The following is a 21,034-nucleotide window of genomic DNA, read 5'->3' as shown; positions in this document are numbered from 1 at the left end:
ATTGACACCATGGTTTTCAACTCTTTTTAACGCCACTAACCCCTATAACAAAAGGTTTACATTCGTTTTCTACTGTTATTTAAATTGCCTAATAGTCGAAGTTTTGTTATTGGGTTTTCTTTTCTTGGTTTACTTAACTTCATGTAAGGTTGAAAACATGTTACGTTTTTCTCTTATGTTTAAGATTGTCCAAACCTTACAATTTTCTCTTAACGTTTTTCTGCAACTATACAGACACAATAAAAAACGTTTCGGCCATATTTGTCATTTATTACTGCTGGACTGCGATAGGCATTGCACATTTTCATGCATAACATGACCCAAGCACATAACTCTTTTTAATAACTGTAAGCATTGAAATCAACTTTTAACGTTAAGTATTACTTTCCCTTTTGCAAATTGAAAAATCACTTCCAAAGGACATAACAAAACCAAAAAAGATAACTAACTTACATAATGCAACCATTATTTTTTAAGTAATATATGCATTTTAGTAATATAAGGTGCTATTATATATTTTTAACATTGTACATCGTGCAGAAAAAAGTATTTTTTATGGTATTACGGATCTAGCATCGATTGTATTACAAATTTATGCAAACAATTCATTTATGCAAACAAGACTTAAAGCATAAAACGCCGATCATCCAAAGCGAAGTGAGAACCTCGCCAAATCGGTGGTGTAGATTGGACGCTTAACATGGGTGGTTGCGTTCGAATAAAAAAAAAAGCAAATAATAATTTTTTAATTTCAGAAAGATGCTACTGTCAAAAAATCACAGTTTTTCATCCACGTTTCTAACCTCATGCCCCACAACATTTTTTGTACCTATTAATCATTCTTACGGAATGAAAGGATTTTAAATCAACAGCTATTTTTTTGAATATTTTACCATTCCAATTTTAAACATTTGTTCTGTTTTATACGTTTTGTTGCCATAAAATTAAAAAATGCGTCAACAGGATGGTTGTGTTCGAGTTTAACATCACAAATATTTTTAAGAAGACGTATTGTGTGACGGATTTATATTTTATTTGTAGATATGATACTTCTATAATCAAACAGGCAAACAAGCATTTCTATATTTGTTGTTTGTTTGTTGTTTGTCTCTTATTACTGTAATATAAACTGAAAAAAGTAGGCAGGTCAAATGTATAGTCTGTACACACGGTGTCGCAACGGAGTAGTTGAACGGGTACAGACCATAATCTGCGCCAGAAGTCAATAATCGAATCGCGGTAAAAAATCCGTGTACTTCGTGATGCGGAACTATCACCAGCAGTAACCTCATTTGCATACAAGTTTTACCGCTTGGTGAAGCCAGAGAACACCCATAGGACATCATAACGGTATTTTACATCGCAAAAAACAGAAATAGTGACTTCTATTTTGCTCAATGAGTAGAAGATTTATGATACTTCTAAAAAAAGTAGGTACAACACAACTGCTTTACAATTTCTTTCATTGTTTTCAACGTTAACTCAAAGTTTTTCCAACAATCAGCGTGTAGATATTTGATTTTGTCCACTGTCTTGTATTTGTCAGATCGCAGTTTGCATGTTAATACAGCAATAACATGTAATGCGGTTGTACCTACTGCAGTTCTTCGGTTTCTTGGTCAACTTTTTCACTTCTGCTCCACCCCAGTTACATGATCTGGTGGAGAACCATGGGGTCGTCCATCTGTCGCTGTGTCACGGAGACCAATATGCCTTTTTTTTGCTTGCGTGTATGAAGCCATTCGAACGTACGAGTTCCGTTTTCGGTCCCAATTAACATAATGCGTAATAGTCCATAGTTTTGTGGTTGTAGTAAAGTCGGAATGTTAAATGTTTTTGGCTTTGAATTGTTGAAAGAGCTGCTGTGTGTTAGTGCATTGATATGTTATAATCTAAATATAATGTAATGTTGCATAATTATATTTAAGAAATTTGGTAATGGTTGATACCAGTGGGTGTTTACTGTGTTAGAGAAAACAGGTTGGCGTAATGCAACCATCCCATAAAAGAGAGATCTTGATTAGTATTAACTGCGCAATAGTTTATAGTTTTCTGGATATATTATGAGTCGAAATGCTTAACAGGAAATTTTCAAGACAAGATTCTAGAAAAGCTGTTGTGTTTAAATGTTGTTGTCTTTACATGGTTAAAATGATAGCTGTGTGTTAGTGAATTGGTAGCAAAAGCTTTGTGTAATGTGGCTTTATATTTAGCAAAAATATTACGTGTTGTTATCTGTGTTAGACAAAATAGGTTGGTGTAATACAACAATTTTTTTAAAGTATACATCATGATTGAAGCATTGTCTTCTTGCAATGCATATAATTATGTTGTTATTTGCAACTTTACATACATTGATTTTGGGAAAATATAATGTGGTTGTTAAATATTATAAAATAACCCTGCCGAAAAGATTTGCAGAATTTTACTGATCCAAACTGTACATCATAAACTTTTTTATGTTTTATGACATCTTTTAATTATGCTTTAGGCATTTAACCTTAACCTTATTATTACCTTTAGTCTCATTCAAATATGTCAATTATAATTCTATAGGATATTGACGCAGCGCGCATTGCCCGTGGAATCACTGTATAGTCACGTGATATTTACAGCTTCCTGTCTCATGTGATAACGTCACGCAGACCTAGCTTGGCCCTCTTGCAGTAAAGTTTGTGGTGCAGTTTTTGGTTGATTGGTTGTGCAATTTTCGACTAAATACTAGTGATGTACCGAATCGGCTAATTTTCGGTTTGGCCGCAAAAGTTTTTGGTTGGGTTAACAAGTATGATTGCCAATCAGCCAATGAATTACTGATTTTTGTCTGCGGTTGGAAAAACGATAATGTGTTACAGAAATATAATAAATGACACGATTTTCGTTAAGTTGTAATTTGAAAGATTGCTTGCTACCTTATCAAGCAGAAAAGACACGTTTAACGCTTTAAATATGTGCTCGTAAAAGATTCGGTATCAGCCGAATCCCAACAAATTATTCTTTGCAAAAGTGACCGATTTGTCTGAATAAGTACATATCCACTAAATACAGTACTTTATGAAAGTATTTTTGTTTGGAGTCGTCTTATACTTACTTAAGTAAAACTAATAACACAATATCTCACAACAAACATAAATAGAGCTATAATAGCATAAGAACTTACATAAGCATATTTTTCTATATATTTAGTTAGCGGAAGCCCTTAGCATAAGGCAACCTGTTAAACAAGCGGTGAAAGAAGAGCAGCACATTGATGAAAAGAAATCAAATGTCTTTTTTACTGTCTTATGTAAAAAAGGCTCGTTAGAAAAAAGTCTTTTTGCCGCCGCGACCCAACTTTAGTTTCACTATGCTGTCGGAGATTTTCTTTTTAATCGAATGAGTTATTTAATTTTTTGGTTTAAATAGTGTTAAGTTTTATTTCTCTTGTTTGCAGTAACTTTACTTTCGTACAATTACATAATCTATGTTACGAAATAATACAATCTAATCTTTTTTCAAACCTTTTTAAGATTTGTATCAACGTTTCAAAATTACAGCTTTAGTATCTAATTGGTTTGTCTTAGTTAAGTTATATCGGTTTGGAATCGCCTGTTCATCAACGTCTTATCGCGATGTACGGTTGCCTTAACTTCATGTACCAGCGCAGGTAAAAGCCAGTAGGTGTAGTTCGTTTGGGTGCATTTCCATACCCGCAATGTATCATGCGCATATGTTGGTTATGATGTTAGCAGCTCTACCACATAGCATACTGCACTATTTTGACAAAAAACATCTTGATTTTTTAACAATCGGTGATGTGAAATGGATAATTATAATTTGTCGACCATGAACCCAAGCAGAAATAAACTTGAAAACGTACAAAGTGGATTTGTACGTGTTGAGACTAAAAGTAGATAGTTTGCAATAATATATAATCTAAAACACCTGAATCAACGGAAACGTTTCAAAATGAGTCAGCTTAGGGATATCGTTTGATGCTGGTATGGTTGAAGTTTTGACAGTAAATCCAACCTTATACGCGTATTGTGAACTACTTAAAATTCTCTTATTTTTATATTTCTTGCAAGCCTAATTACCAACGCTGTATTTATAAAACTTCACGCCTGGGTGACTTAGAATTAACTTCCGTGTAGCCAGAGATTAATGGTCTCTACGTACAATTTTTTTGTTCACCGGTCTTTTTATGCGATATTTTTAACCAATTTATTTGCGCTCAGCAGTCTTTAGACCGATTTTTCATCTGTGGTTAATTCAGTTGGGATTGTAAACTTGTTGCATTGCCGTGATAAAGTAATAATTAAAATTGTCACAACCAAACTGCTGATCAGCTCATTAAAAGTTGTTGTGAAAACTAAATCAACTTTTTATGTTTCTGGAAACAATTAAACAAATTACCATGTTTGGTAGAATCAGTCTGCAACAAACAAACATTAGTTGGTAAGTGTGTCAAGTATTATTTGTATTTTTACCTACACACCATACTGTGTGGAATTAGTTTTGTATGGTGCTATTAACCATCAATGTTGGTAAGTGTGTAAAGTATTATTTGTATTTTTACCTACACACCATACTGTGTGGAATTAGTTTTGTATGGTGCTATTAAAGTAAAAGACTGCCTGTGACCATAGATTTGCTTTGTCGTGCCACACTGCTGTGGCTCAGTAAATATTCGCTTCGTTCCGGTGAATAGCCTCGAAAGCTTAGGATCGGGCATGACAACGTGGCGGATCAAATTTTACTAGCATGGTGAACAAAACCAAGACCTTATTTGTACTCAAATTTGCTATCTTACGAAGTCAATGTTAGTTTACTTGTGCGTTGCTGATGATGTACATACAGTGTTGCAGTTTAAAATTAAAAAGTATGTTTAATTTTAATGTGCAATTAAGCCATAATAATCAGCGGGCTAAAGACTTTTAACGCAAGTTAAGAAACTTGTGTACTATAGATGCTTAATAAACTTTTACACCTCCACCCTTCTAACAAACATAAAAGTCTCGTGCTTAACTTTTCTTTTGTTATTGCCAACAGTGAAAAGTTTCTAATTCTTGCCGTGTTTCCAAAGTATTCATTGGATAACTGGTAATTGAAAAACGCGAGAACAATGTACTAAGCCAAACTGTCTGTACAAGTTGGCGTCAGTAAACACAAAGGTCTTTCATTTAGGTAATCCTATACATTTCTACAGAAACTGTTAGAAACGTTTTAGCGTTTAGGTAAGTGGCAAACCGACCGCAGGGTCTTGTTCGTTTTCGTTAAAATTAAACTAAAACAAAATAAAACGGTGTTTTCGTGTTCATGTTATAGATAAAAATGTTTCGTGTTCACGTTCAGCGTTTTTTCAATTGTTCTTGAATGTGTTGTATTGCGGTAGTTTGACTGGACGTTCAATATTTTGTTGCTTTTGATTATTTTAGGCAGAAAGTGGTGCATTTTACCAATGCAAACTAGGAAAAGTATTATTTTACAACCAACGCTATTTTCATCTATTTTAAGGTGTGCAAAATTCTCCAGCGGTTTCCCAAAATTTGGAATATGGCTATTTTTTGGTATTTAAATGAAACACTTGCGGTCTCTTAAAACTACTTAGCGGTCACCCAAACCAAACCTTAGAAAAAAACCTGATCATGACCGACGCCAACTACATTGCAGCGGAAAAAGAATATTTTCGAGAAAGCAACGTTCCGGTAAACGTTCGAAAGGCGTTAAATGTTTTTTTTATCAACATGTCTTCAAAAAGCTACTTTTATAAATCTAACAAAGCAGGTTAAAAAGTGTTTCATACGTCGTAGGGGCCGAAATGACTTCCGTCCTTACTTTGGTGGCAACTCCTGGCATAGAGCATTATAGGTTGAAAAGGCAGTTCACATTATCAGTTTTTTTTGAAAAAACTTTAGTGAATGTGATATCCTTTCTCCATGTAGTTGTTTTGCAGAAAACTTAAATCAAAATGTTTTGCAATTTGTAACTATGGCTCAACACGGACCTAATGCGCCCTCATTGGGCGATGCTTTACCCCAACTAAACTCATCTCAAGTCTTGGATAATGATGTTCCCCAAAACAGTCAAACTAATAATGCAGGTAACTTACAAAGCATTTTAGCTTTACGATTTTGTTGACACAAGTTGTATATTTTAAGGTTCCGGTGACGTTGTGCCTCCAATTGGCGTATTCCGAGAATCGGACAATGTTCGACCCCAGTCCAATTTATCTAAAGAAGCAGCAAAAGAAGAACCACCGACAAATGCAATCAACATGGTTCCAGTTAATCCAGAAGGCAATGTTATTAATATTGTAAGAAATTAAAAAGGATCGTACAACTAAGGAAGTTGCAATTTATTTAAAATGGTTATCATTGACTTTAGGGGGAAGCAGAAGCTCCACAGTTTGGAGACACCATCACCCACACGACTGGACCAGTGTTCAACGCACCGGTAGAATTTCATCAGTATATCTTGATCAATCAGAAACCCTATCAATCTACAGCAGCCCAGCCTTCAGCAAGTCAACATCAGCAAACAACACCAGCCCCAGGAAATGAAAAATGTAAGGACATGCTTTGTTTGACTTGTGGGTTAAAAAAATATATTTAACGTTACGTAGTTCATGGGAAACGAAGCTAAATGAAAATCATTAAACAAATATTCTAGTTTTCATTTTTAGATAACATGAAAACGACTACGTTTGTAGAACACTTTTTTGGTTTGGAATAGATCTGCGATTCAGTAGCGGAAATCTTTAAAAACAGAGCACAACCAACAATTACACGTGCGAACACAATACCACTATAAAGGAGCGCAGTTTACCGCATTGTAACTGAGAGCACCATAGTGACATACATATATTTCCTTCCACTTTTGGGTGAAGAACTGAAGTCTTTACTAAAGAGAGAAGTCAAAGACATCGCCAGTAAAGAATCGTCTCTTGCTGAGTTTTTAGACCAAGCTATAGAACCCGTCCCCGTTGCCCTAATTAACAAACCAAAACAAATTGACGACATGTTTCAAGCAGAAGGACATTATCACCAAGAAGAGACTTTTAAAAAACTTCATGAAAGACCTGAAAGTAACATTACTGGTGCAGAAATGTTTAATGTTGCCAAACTACTTTCACATCACGAGGCTTCGAAAAAATTTAAAATGCATGAAAAACAAGCAAAACAAAACTACATCGAAAGACATGGAAATATAGTTGGCGTGATTGGGCAAGCTGGAATAGGAAAAACCACACCAGCAAAAAAGTGGGCCCTCCAAGCGTTAGATGGACAATTGTGTGGAAGAGTATCGTTTATCTTTTACATTGTCATCAGGCTACTTAACTTCACTACAAAAATGACGCTTCTTCAGTTTCTCATTTCCACCATGTTATCGGATTGGATTTGCACACCTGATGAGGCAACTATTATACTCGCTGCCATTTGCAGTGATCCTAATGTTTTGATCATTTTCGATGGTTTAGATATGGCAGCATTTAAATCATTTTCCAGTTTGGTTCCTAAACCACTATTAAATGGACGAAATTTTGCAGAAGGGTACTTGAAGCATTTAGCGGGAGGAAACTTGCTTCCACGTGCTCGGAAGATATTTACATCACGACCAGCTCAACTATACAACCTTCATCCGTCGTACCGACCCAGGTTTATAGTCCAGATACTTGGTTTATCTCAAAAATCGCAGATCCAGCTCGGACGACAGATATGTGGAAGCAAATATGATGCTATACACCAAAAACTTGTCCTAAACAGCAATGTATTTGCATACTGTTATGTTCCTGTCAATTTCATATTGACACTCAACTGCCTGATGAATTACGATGGAGATATTCAGTCTGTTTCACTTACTCGAATTCTTGCTTTCACTTGTAGCCAATATGTAACAACAGATCATCTACAGGGCCAAGAATGCGAGTTGGCGCTTTCTACATGATGATGGTCTTGCCCTTGAACGAATTTCGAAAGCAGCAGAAACATTTAACCGAGGACCGATGGAAACTTGTATCCAAGTTTGCTTTTGGTATGTGCGATTCTTTTGTTTTTCGTAGACTTGAAAACTTGGTCTCTAAAAGCTCCGGGGAAGATTGGTCACTTAAGAAACTTTGGTTATTGGAACCCATTACATCTGAGTTTAACTTATATGCGGAGAATATCAAGCGAGTGTGTGGTCTGATTCATGAAGCCAATGATCCGGAACTTATTACATCTGCTTCATCTCTAGTAAATATGCTCAACTCATCACTTCCTTTCGTTGATCAGCGGCATACCCAGCAAGCTTACCGAGCAAGGCGACAGGTTTGTGGTGTTAGACACGTCTATCAATTGCAAGTTCACCCCAAGTTTATGGGTATTTTAAACTATTTGGACTAGTTGTTTTAAATTTATTTTTGTAGCCTGAAGGTAATATGCAACCTAGTAACCATAAAAGAAGAAAATGTATGGAAAATAGTGATAGGATATTGTCCTACAAATTAGCATTAAAATGATGTTAATTTTGTTGTTATTCAGATATTTCCTCAAGGACAAGACGAGGATAAAATGACTGGAAATGAAGATGAGTTCAAAATGCTGGATAAAGATGGTTAGTCTAAAAATTAAAATCGTTGCAAATACGCGTTTTGTGATTTGTTATATCAGTAAAGTCTATTTGTAACTAAAACACACCAAATCGTAAATCCTGCTGGAAAACAATGTTGTATGTTTATTTAAAATTTACTGCTAAAATCCATCCTTAATCTTTGGTTAACAAAAAACTCAGGAATGCCGGTGTATGTTTATTTTTTGTGCCGGTTTGTTATAAACATTAAACATTAAATTTTTTCATACCTGTTTTAGTACCCTCTACTTCGGATGGAAATCTCGTGTCGAAAGAGTTCAACGCCGCGGTACGGAAAATTTGGACGTTTGTTAACCTTTTTTAACATGCTCATCTAATTTAAGTTTTCCCGTGGTTTTCTTGGTTTTGTTGTTGTATTAAAAAACGTTTTTGATTTAGAGCTCTCACTCCAGTAGCCAATCAAAACCTCGGGCATCAGAAGACCATAGGCCACACTTTCATCCTGTTGCAAAAGAAGTCAATGTCGTTAAATCTGTGGAAGTCCTTAAAAAACCAGCACAGAGTCAATCCAAGGTAAAAATATATTTTAAACATTTTAATGACAATGTTTAATCGACTGTTGACATTGTTTGTCGAAATGGTCTACTGCGACACTTCACTAACTAATCTCAATTTGTTCTGTCGTAAACTACATATTTTGCGTTGTTTCAGATGCAGTTCTCATCCAAGTTAACTGAAGTTGACGCAGTGTCACTAGCTACAAATATTGACAAGACAGACTACATTGGTTGTGGAGGATTTGGTGCAGTTCGTCGTTGCTACCACAAATCTTGGGGAAGAGTTGTTGCAAAGTGCACATCTCTAAAAGGCAGCAGTCCAGAAATAGACAAGCGCAAAAATGGGTATGTACAAGCAAAATATTTAATGAGTGACAAAAATGATAAAAAGGGACAAAAAATGATGAAAAAGAAGTTTTCAAAGAGTCTGTCTCCACGTTAATTGGTATCAAAAAATTTAGTTTAAGGGTTAGATGACAAAATGGTCCAAAATATCTATGTAGACAATGTCAAATGAACAGACCGGTGTAAAAAGTCAAAAATTATACGTTCAACATCCTTATACCACTTAATACACTTTGCAGTGTTCGGCGGGAAGCTGGAGCGTTGGTTCGATTCCGTCATCTAAACATTGTGCAAATTAATGGCTTTACGAGTTGGAATAACGAGGTTGCCATAATACTCGAGTACATAGATGGTGGAAATCTAAAAAGCTACTTGGAGAAACACAGGCAAAAAAGGCTGAGTTGGAAGTTGAGACTTCGATGTGCACGACAACTTATCTCAGCTCTTTCATACTTGCACAACTACAAACCAGGCGAAACATTCTGTCATTGTGATATAAAACCCGAAAACATTTTACTTACCACTAATCTATGTGTGAAACTTGCTGATTTTGGGGCAAATAACGTCATAGCAGCTACTGAAATGACAACCACTGTTGACACGAGCAACACCAAGGAATATACAGCTTTTTACGTTTCCCCTGAGTTTTTTAAAGAGGGAATACCTGACCCATCATCTGACATCTACAGGTTAGCTGTCATTGTATATTTGGTTTCTAAGGACCATTGAGAATTTAAACAAAACCTATATGATTCCAAACAATCAAGGTGTTGCATTAAGCCCCGTTGTTTATACATTTTTTCAGCTTCGGAATGGTTTTGTATGAAATCGTGACATTGTATCCGATTTTTCACGGCAATCAACGCCCTTCCTTGGTGGTGATGCTGCGAATTCAATCAGGCCTAAGACCGGACGACGATGTGAAACATGTGACAAATGTTCAAACAACTCTTGCTGATGATGACAAGGAGATTTTCAATTTACTCACAAACCTCATGAGAAAATGTTGGGACGGAGATGCTTCTTCGCGTCCAAAAGCAGAACAAAGTAACTGTAAATTAAACAGTACAATCAATCTTAACGTAACATCTACTTAATTTTATATTTAAAGTTGCTCATGAGTTGTCACAAGTTAGTACCGATGATCACGACGAAATCAATGTGCCTGACGATGTACCTGAAGCTTTGCCCCCCAATTTAAGCAAGATGGGAAACCTGAGTCAATTCACTGCCCCATTTATTATAGCAACGCTCACTAGTTCTGTTGAAAAAGCGTAAGGGTCGCAATGTGATTCAGGTTGGTACACAAGTATGTTAATGAATAACCAGTTTTTTTCATTACGCCCTGGTACCTTTATTTTGTCTAGTTGGCTTGACACAAGTTTCATATTTTTAAACCCTGAAAGAAAGGCATGCTTATTCAGCCTGCTTCCAGTCTTAAATTGGTACGAGTTGAGTTCTTAAAGTTGCGATTCATGTACTTTGTACCAGCAAAGCATTTGGCAAATGTGTATGTTACAATTCGATCTAAAATTAGCCGCAGCCTGTGGAACTGACTGTCCATTTGCTTTTTTGCTAAGGGTTGTTTTTCTTGTTTCAGAGTACCTCCGTGGATTGCAAGTATTCCACAGACATTTCTACCGGTTTGCGGAAATGTAAAAAAAAACAGAAGCTAGCTTAAAGCGTTTCCGAAGACACACCAAAATGACATTTCTACAAAGTTTTTTTTGTAACTTTCTTTTGTACTATATGTACCGGGAAAAATCTACTAACACCATTTCACGTCACCTCAATATTTAGCTAAATTCCGACAAGTGAAGCAAAGTGCACCAATACGTATTTGTTAAAACGAGACATTACAAAAAATGCTGCCAGTTTAGGCAATGTGGGTTAAAGTAAGGTGATATAACTTAAAAAACTTAAAATCAACTTTAAAACTTAGTTTTTCACCCTACCCCACCCCCTTTTTTCGCTTTTATCTAAATGTGGAGCTGTCTTGTGGTATGCTTTACCTTGCAGTAGAGACTGGGGACAAAAGTTTAATTTCGGGAACTGGGACCTATCTAAATGTTTATGTAGGCATTACTTATTACTAAAATAGATTTTCAATCTTTGTTAAAAAACTTGTCAATCAATTTTCCGTGTTTTTTTTGTGTGCATATTGGAATCACCTGCTTTCGTGCACGCAGCTCGTACAAGGTATTTATCTACACTCTACAGACTGCAAAATCTTCTCTTTGTTAAGCAAATATTACTTTGCAAGCTGATCGTTGCCTATTTTATGTTCTGTTCTTCCTGTTTCTTATCATCAAGTTATTTTTGTTTCTCTTGTGCATTTTTGTTGGTGCGATAAAGTTCCATTGACTTCTCCTATCTGCTTTTCTTGCGCTGTAAGCTCGCTTGTTTTATCCGTTTTGTGCTGTATTTTTAATTTGCAAATTATGTGGTAAAACTATAGGCAAAGTGTACATGGATGTGGTAAAACTATAGGCAAAGTGTACATGTACAATTGTACAAATAATTTCGGGTAAATTTGTTCCGGTGGTGAACAAAGAAAACCAATCCAAATCATGTTGTAATGACTTGTATGCTTGTCGACTTGCGTTTGTTTGTTTGTGTAAACAGTTATTGCATCTTGTTGGGCGTTTAATGTAGAGTTGTGCAACTATCTTATTGTTTGCTCTCGTTTTCCACCGAGTGGCCTACACATTGTGTCTCTTAACTGTCACTGATTTTCAAATTGTAGCGTTTAGAAATCGTAAACATTGTTCGCTTGTATGTTGTTTTATTTTTTCTCGCATTAGGCCTTTTCAATGTAAGCCGCACTTTGCTTTTCAAGAAACATATTATCAACTTAAAAATATGGCAAATAAATTTACATGTTTTTTATATAATTTTTGAACACAAAATTGAATGTTAACAATCACCAACAAAGACTTCAAACTGCAATAGCTTTATTTTATGTATTGGCAAACCTTTGTTATTTTCCCTGTTAACGTTTGCTGATTAGTGTAAATACATCAAAATAATATAACAAAAATAATGTATATTGTGCTGCAACCACACCGATGAAAGAAAAAAACGCCGAATAATCGACATAAAATGTGAATCCCTAGGAATTATATTGCTTTTATCTTAGATTTTATTTCCACAAACATTTTTTAAACAAAAAATTATTGAAATACCTTACTTATCTGTCTTTTCATCAAAAACTGACAAAAAGGACATTAAATACAAAACAAAATGACAAAAAGACATTAATCTTGTAGTAGGGCAAGAGTTAGCCGCTATGTTAAACTCTGCTGACGAATGGTCAAAATATACAACATATTACCACGATAACTTTTATCTCCATATTGCTGTATTCGTTTTTATATAATGTAAAACTGTCATTCAGACAAAAGAGCCATGACACGGAAGATATGACTCCACATTCAGTAAACACAACCAGGTATAAAATGTACAGAATAGTGAAAAAGTTAAGCAATTGTCTGCTCAATAACTTTATCTGCTTCAAAACAGAAATTTTCTATTTACGACAAATCGTTTTTTTTTTGTTCAAGCAATTCAGAGCAGTTACAATAAAAGAAACGTTTTGGCACGGATCCCAAGCAGCGTTTTACTCACAGTTGCGTGTGTATCGCAAAACACGTCGTGAATATTTTATAATGAGGTTTCACTGATTAGTATTAATTTGGTGATTTTTAAAGGGAACAGTATGGTTGCAGTTTTTCTCGTTTTACTTCATATAAAATGCAAGGAGACCACGACTTTTCATAAGTGAGTTTTGCAAACCAGTATCGGACCAAGGTTCATCGTTGCCCATAAGCAAGTCATCGCGACAAAATGTGTGGTCTTGTACCTAATCATCGGAAAATGTTTACAGGTGCGTGGGTAGGCAAATAAATGACTGTCGCCCTCTATGAACGTGGCAAGGTGTCATCCATAATGTGAACCTAAATCTTACTGTAATATTAGGCATTTGTTTTAAACTTGTAAATAACCACTGTGGAGATGTGGCACATTTGTTGTTACATTCCCTGGTTACTGTAAAGCTAGGTGGTTCTTAAGGGTTTATTCATGTTAGGCTAAGCTTAGTCTGAAAGCAACACAGGGATTTTACTGCAGCTTATGTTGCAACAATGAGGTGTTATATTGCAACAGTATAAGGGGCGTTTTTGTCAGACTTTTGTGTTGACTCGCTTGTCTGCCTGTCCATTTCAGTGCGTTCCGCTTTGTACGTTCTGCCTCAGTAAGTTTCGCTGTAAAAGCGGAACTAAGCAAACAGAAGGAACAACAGGTACTGTAGCTACGTTTCGTTATGTTGCAAAGCAGAACTGCCAGCTAAATGTTGTATTTGTTATCGGGTTTGCGTATATACGAAGGCCTTAGTATTTTGCAGTAATTTGATGTAAACCACCAATGTCTGAATCCAAAGTGTCTGAAAACGTTGCTGACAGGGAAAAGAATGATATAGCAGGGATACAAAATGAGCAAGGATTCCAGGAACTTAGAATTCAATCTACAAGTGCAAATATTGGTAAGTGGCTTCGAGTTCAATTGCTTTCGGTTTACTGTGTTTAATATGTTTTCAAAGTATCCAAAATTTGACTGTGGTTTAAAGGTCACACCAATACCGGTCATAAGGCAGTGCACATCTTTCCACATCACACAAATCGTTACAGTATCGATAAAACGGCTTTTGAAAGGATTTTTCAACATCCAGGTGTTGTTGATACACCTGTTGCTATTTACTCTCTTGGTGGACCATTTCGGACTGGAAAATCATTCATGCTTAACCTTATGATGCGATTTTTGTGGGCACAAAATAAAACGGTAGGTATACCTAACCTTCAACGAAAGATATATGTGAGGTGATGATGTCGTTCACTTATATTGTAGTCAGCATCGTGGCTACAACAACAACAAATTGATTTAAGAGGTTTTGGATGGAGGGGTGGAATGAGGCACCACACACACGGAATATGGATATGGGATGAGCCCTTTTTTGTAAAAACGCGTCAACACGAACGGGTGTGTTGAATCATTTTTGTTTTGTTTGTTTGAGCACAATAATCTACCAGTATGATTTGAAGGTAGAGTTATAATTGACAATATATGATGAACGTTTCTTAGGTGGCATTATTTTTAATGGACACTCAAGGTTGGTTCGATTCCTCATCTTCAGTGGAAGATAATTCGGTGATCTTTGCACTAAGTACCCTGATAAGTTCAAAGCTAATATGCAACGTGCAGAACACTATCAAAGAGGACACTTTGCAACATTTGCATGTTAGTACAATGACTATAATCTGTACATACCTCATTTAACTGTTTTGAACGGTTTACAGCTGTTTACGGAGTACTTAAGAGTGGCCCAAAAGATACTAAAGCAAGACGACAGATCTCTTCAGGTATATGAATTGATTGTGCGGATGTAGATTGGTAGTAAAATGAACATAATTTACTTTAGGACATAATGTTTCTTGTCCGAGATTGGCTTTTTCCTGATGTTCCCTTTGGCTTCGATGGAGGGAATGAACTGCTTGACAGGGTGTTCCAAGTACAATACGATCATAAAGATATTAAATCAGTTCGAAACAATTTACGTGATTCTTTTAAAAACGTTTCCTGCTTTCTGATGCCTCATCCCGGAGAAAAATTGGGGAGAATGTACGAAAACCAGAGTCAGCTTGATGTGGCAGGTAGTTGCAATACTTTTTGGTTTTGTAGAAAACTATTTTTACCTAAGTAGTGATGAGTTTGTTGTTGAGCTTCCAAATTAAATCAGTTTTCACCCCAAACATAAATTAACGTGGCTTTTAGGGGTACGTACTTGTTTCAAACAAATGGTGGATGTTCTTGTTCGACGACTTTTCCATCCTGACAATCTTGTAGTGAAAGAAGTAAACAACAAACCAGTGACAGGAAAAGATCTCATCAATTTTACGTTTGAATACGTCGATTTATTTTGCAGTGGAAAAATGCCCAAAGTCGGTACAGTTATGGAAGTAAGTATGGCCCATACGCGCTAAAATTAAACAAGGTTAGATGGAACGGGATCATTACCAGTCATTGCGCATGCAGTTTATCGATGACGTCTTGTTTCAAAAACGAACCGTTTTTTAGATGTCTCACTATTTTTACTTGTTTTTAGACAACGGCGATAGCTGCTATTTTAGAAATTAATCAAAAATGCAGAGATATTTATCGCCGACATATGAATCAGGTAAGTTGCACCTTTACTACCTAAACTAAGTATTAAAGTTAAACGCTTTGTTTCAGGCGTGTGAAAATAAGTACAAAACTGACAAAGAGATTTTAGACATCAATGAAGTGTGTAAAAAGAAAACATTGGTTAACTTTGATCAGATGCCAAAGTTTGGCAACGATTTGTTTGTTGAAAAGCATCGAAAAAACTTGGAAGATATTATAAACCATGAATTTGAGGAGTATAAGAAAATTAACATGGCTACAAAGGTTTTGTTATGTTTTTGTGTTATTGCACGGTATATTTGTGTTTGGTGATAGTTCAATATAAGTTATAATGTTTTTCGATTTGATGAAAATACGAACTTTTAAATGAGTAATGGTATAGTTTCTCTTTAGGAACAAGTAAAGCTTAAAGTGCGGGAATCCATTTTTGCTGCAGAGCGTTCATACAAACAAAATCTTGGAGAGGTTGGTTAAAATCTAATGTAAGGTAACTTAACAATAAGAAATCAATTCATCTTACTGACTCTGTACATATCTGTCTAATTTCTTGTGGGTATGTTTCTAATGGTATTTATGTAGGTATTTTCTACTCCTTCGCTTTAAGTTTGGTATTTTACCGATTGACGTGACGACGTAAGTTGATTGATAAAAAAATAATAGCTTTTTGGCCAAACTGGTTTTGTTTTGGATTTTAATTGGCCATTTTGTAGGACTTTAAATTAATAAAGCGTCTAATTCATCGACAATTTTTCTGTTAATGTACAGTATGTACAGTTGCACAGTAAGAAAGTGGAGAAATATATCACACGGATGATGTTCTCATTTTTCTATCCTTTCATCGATCACGGAAATAAATGATGCAAACATTTGTAATGTTTTCAGTTAGGCGATGGACAATATTTCGAAGAAAATGATTTACATGAAATCGAAGAGGGTTATCGAAAAACGGCTGTTGATTTATACTTACAACAAACAAATCAACATCCACAAGAAATAGCGGAAAAGTATAAAGAAAAACTAGAGAGTCGTTTAGATGCAGTGCTGAAGCAATTTACCGAAAACAACCTTCACAAACGGGTAAATTTGCTTATTATATTTATTAGTTTTTTATTAGTTTTATTTGCATAAAAATAATTGCATTAGATTGTGCCAGGTGACAAAAGATCTGCAAGACTTAAAATAATTACCAAAGGTGACTACTTTAACAAACTATGTCACAGGAGGAACTAAGAGGCCAACTTGAAGAAAAAAAGATGCGTGCCGTGCTTCAGTACAGATGCTCAATGGAAGAGGTATGTTAAATACAAGGAAGACAGTAAGGTGCGGTACGCAGGCAAAATCATGAAAAAGCACAGTACGTTGTACTAAACCAGATTCAAAAACATTACTGTGGCCTGTGGTTGGATTCGAACCCACGACACCGGGACTTGCGGTGTACCAACGAATCCCTACTAAGAAGAAAATGTTGGAAAAACCTGATTTATTATGCCAGCAGTCACTGCAGCAGCTGGACCTTCTTACATGCTGTAAGAATGGCGAAGCAGGCTGTCCAAATTTTATGAATTTAATTAAAAAGTAATGAAAATGTTTCTTATACACAACTTTTCATCCCTAATTCCTTACTGGAACGAATTTGCTCCCAGAAAATTAAATTTATCCCCTGGGGAGCCAAGTGGCACCCTTTTGAGAACCACTAGACTCTACTTATCTTTCATTCTTGAATGTTGTTGCAGATATGTGGAACTGGTTACACGGACGCGGAAGTGATCAAATCCGCTCATTTTAAAGCCAAGGAGCAAGCGGAAACTTTCGTATTGTCTGTTGATCACAGCAACGGGTCAGATCTTGTGGGAAAATACATTTCTCAGCTTGATGAATTCCTCAGCAACGAGTTAAAAATATATCAGCGAAGAAATGAGAACCTGAAAGTTTGCAATTTGTTTTTTATTGATGGTTGTTTCATAAAATAGATGATACGTGTTTTACGGCAAATTTGTAAGTGGACATTAAGAACTTTCTGTTTCAGTGTTACAGCTGAGATCAGCAAACTATCCAAACAAATCGAAAATCTTGATTAGGGTTCTTCATATCAAAACGTATTTGAAACTACGTAACAAAATTGTGCTTTTTTAGATCCACTTTTCATCAAAGTTAGCTAAAATCGATGCAGTATCGCTTTCAACTAGCACTAACATAGTAGACTACATCGGCTGTGGAGGATTTGGTGCAATTCGTCGGTGTTTCCACGAATCTTTGGGAACAGTTGTTGCAAAATGTATTTCTCTGACTGGCGAAGTAAATCAAATATACAGTCACAAAAAAAGGTGAAGTGTGGTAAAGGTAAATTTTATTAACAGCGCTACCTGTGTACTATGACGTAATCACACCACAATGACGTCATAATGATGAACTCAAATTCCACTGAACATAAAACAAAGTCGTGTTGCCAGTAACTCCTAACTTTCAAATGCAAATGGGTAGAGACAAGGTTAATCTGGAAAAAACAAAAATTGGTGGTTTATCATTAGTAACATAACAAATATAATATTTCAGTGTTCAGGGAGAAGCTGAAACCTTAGTTCGAGTCCAACATCCAAACATCGTGCAAATTTATGGCTTCACAAGTTGGAATAACGAGATTGCCATAATACTGGAATTCATCGGTGGTGAAAATTTGTCACGTTATTTGGAGAAACACAGGGAGAAAAAAGTCAGCTGGATGTTGAGGCTTCGTTTCGCTCGACAACTTATCTCGGCTCTTACATACCTGCACAACTACAATCCAGGCCAAATATTTTGTCATGGTGATATAAAACCCGATAATATTCTACTTACCACCAGGTTATGCCTTAAACTTTCCGATTTTGGGGCAAATAACGTCATCAGAGCTTCAGGTATGAAACCCAGCACAGTAGACACGACCATCACAAGGCAATATTCGTTGTTGTATGTTTCACCCGAATTTTACAAAGGTGGATCGGTTGACCCAGCATCAGACATTTACAGGTGTGAATACATGTATATGGATAGAGATAACAATTTTTTTTTTAAATGTAACCTTTTTTAGCTTCGGAATGGTTTTGTATGAAATCGTGACATTGAATCCGATTTTTTACGGCCGTACACTGTCGGAAGAGATCCTGATGGCACGAATTTCATCAGGTGTTAGACCTGATGAGACGTATGTCGAAAATGTGGAAACAACACTTGCTGATGATGACAAGGAGATTTTTAATATCCTCACAAACCTCATGAGAAAATGCTGGGACGGAGATGCTTCTGTGCGCCCTAAGGCAGAACAAAGTAAGTACAATATGAACAGTACAATCAATCTCAATGTAACATCCACTTAATTTCCAAATTTTAGTTTTTAAGGATCTATCACGAGTTAGTACCACTGACCACGATGAAATCAACGTGACAGACGATGTACTTGAAGTTCAGCCCCAACCTTCCAGCAAGATGGGAAACCTGAGCCAATTTACCGCCCCATTTATGGTGGCAACGCTCACTGGTTCTTTTCAACAATCGTAGGATCATGATGTTATTCAGGTTGGAGCAAAATATGTTAATACATACCCTGTTTTTTTCCTTCACGTCTTTATTCCCAATCCCGGGCTTGTTTTGTAACTGGCCTAAGTGGAGAGGATGCTTCTTCCACTCTGTGTTTTACGTAACTTTTCCTGCAGGTGCAAGCTTGATGTTGCCATACATTTAATTAAAATCAGTGAAGTCATTGTTAAGACAAGTTTACCCTGAAGTTTGTGCTGACTATTTCGTTTCACTTTTGGTTGTGGAGCAACACTGTAAAAAATGTACACTTACTCACCTCGTTTGAGAAATCTTTCTTATTTCAGTTTTTTTTTCACCACCACCACAAGCATTCCTACGGATATGTGGAAAGGGAGCAAAAACTGAAAAATCAAAAGTATCGAAAAACACTAAATTAGTTCTAATGAAACCAGGACATGAAGGAAAAAAAGGGATTGCGAAAGAAATTTTCTGCCCGCTTTTCGAGCACTATAGTCCCATCTTGAAGGGTCTTTGTTTGTATCAAAAATAGAAAACTAAAACTGATTACTAGATGGTCATTAAAAGTGTTAAGTCAGTGTATATACTATTTTGTGTTGCTTTTTTCTAGCAGTGGTCCAGCAATATTTTATATGGCCCTAGTGACTTATTTTTTTTTTCCCGGGGTTCTAACCCAGGACTCTCGCAGGGTCGAATCTCGATCAGGTTTTTTATGTCTGTATGTGGGTCAAGCGCGCCAGACCATTCCGCCAACTTCCTGCCTCCTAGTGACGTGATTTAGTTTATAGAGACACCGCTTTTTACTCTGCTGCGACCATGTGTGTGCATTTGTGGTGTCTTGTTTTATTTGTTAGCGGCACTAGACGATGTGGTTATGCTATTTGTGTTGTAGTTTTTTTTTTTGGTTTTATTGTATGTGTTGTGGTCTTTAAACTTTCGATATTACAATAGGTAAAAGAAACCCAGTAAAATCGTTTTTCTTAATGCATGTGCATTGTTTTACTGTTTTTATCTATGTTTTTCACTTGGTGTTCCATTCTAGCTCTGATATAAACTTTTATTTTAAAAATTGTTTGCCCAACTTGTAAAAATAAATTTGCAGCGGGTACGTGCAGTCATTGTGGAGAAATCTCTTTGTCCCTAAAGCCAAAGTGTTTTTCCTCGGAAGGTTTACATTGCAATCTGCTCTAGAGCGCCACTAATTTACATCACTTTTTCTTCCAAACTTTAGTTGACATTCGTTTTTAAGCCGTATTTAGATCACCGAACACACGATACTTTGTATTAGGTATTTTATTTAATTACTAAACGTTCCATAATGCGTAACGTGTTAATCGTCCGAAACTTAAGCTTTGTCTTTAAAGGTTGCTCTATAACCTACAGTTAACGAAAAAATCCACATCTTGTACAGTAAAAACATTTATTTTTTAGATTGTCCACAACTTATTTTTTTGTTGTTGGAAAAGTTTTCTGCCGCTGATTCAAAGTATCATTTTTCGAACGCATAATGTTTTGCCCATATGTGACTTTCATTATTGTTAGAGTGCGATAATCGCATCTAGTTTCTTTACTTATAACATACCAAAAACGAATAACATATCCACACTCTTTACAAAACGTATGCCAAGTTTAATTTGCTTTAACAAGAACTGTTACTTTTGCAATGAAAAACATGTTCTATTTGGGGTGTGAGATTTTATAGTTATAGTCAAGTAAATAAATAGACAAAAAAAACTAAGGGTTCTTTTAATTTACAAAATTACAAAAATACAGAAACTTTTATTTCATTCCGGTTCTGGTAAAATAGGAAAACTAATTTATACAAAAATAGTTTA

This window comes from Phallusia mammillata, chromosome 4 (genome assembly GCF_965637545.1).
Source record: "Phallusia mammillata chromosome 4, kaPhaMamm4.hap1.1, whole genome shotgun sequence".
Classification (NCBI taxonomy): domain Eukaryota; kingdom Metazoa; phylum Chordata; class Ascidiacea; order Phlebobranchia; family Ascidiidae; genus Phallusia; species Phallusia mammillata.
The sequence above is the reverse complement of the archived record's forward strand: the minus strand, read 5'-3'. Positions refer to the sequence as shown.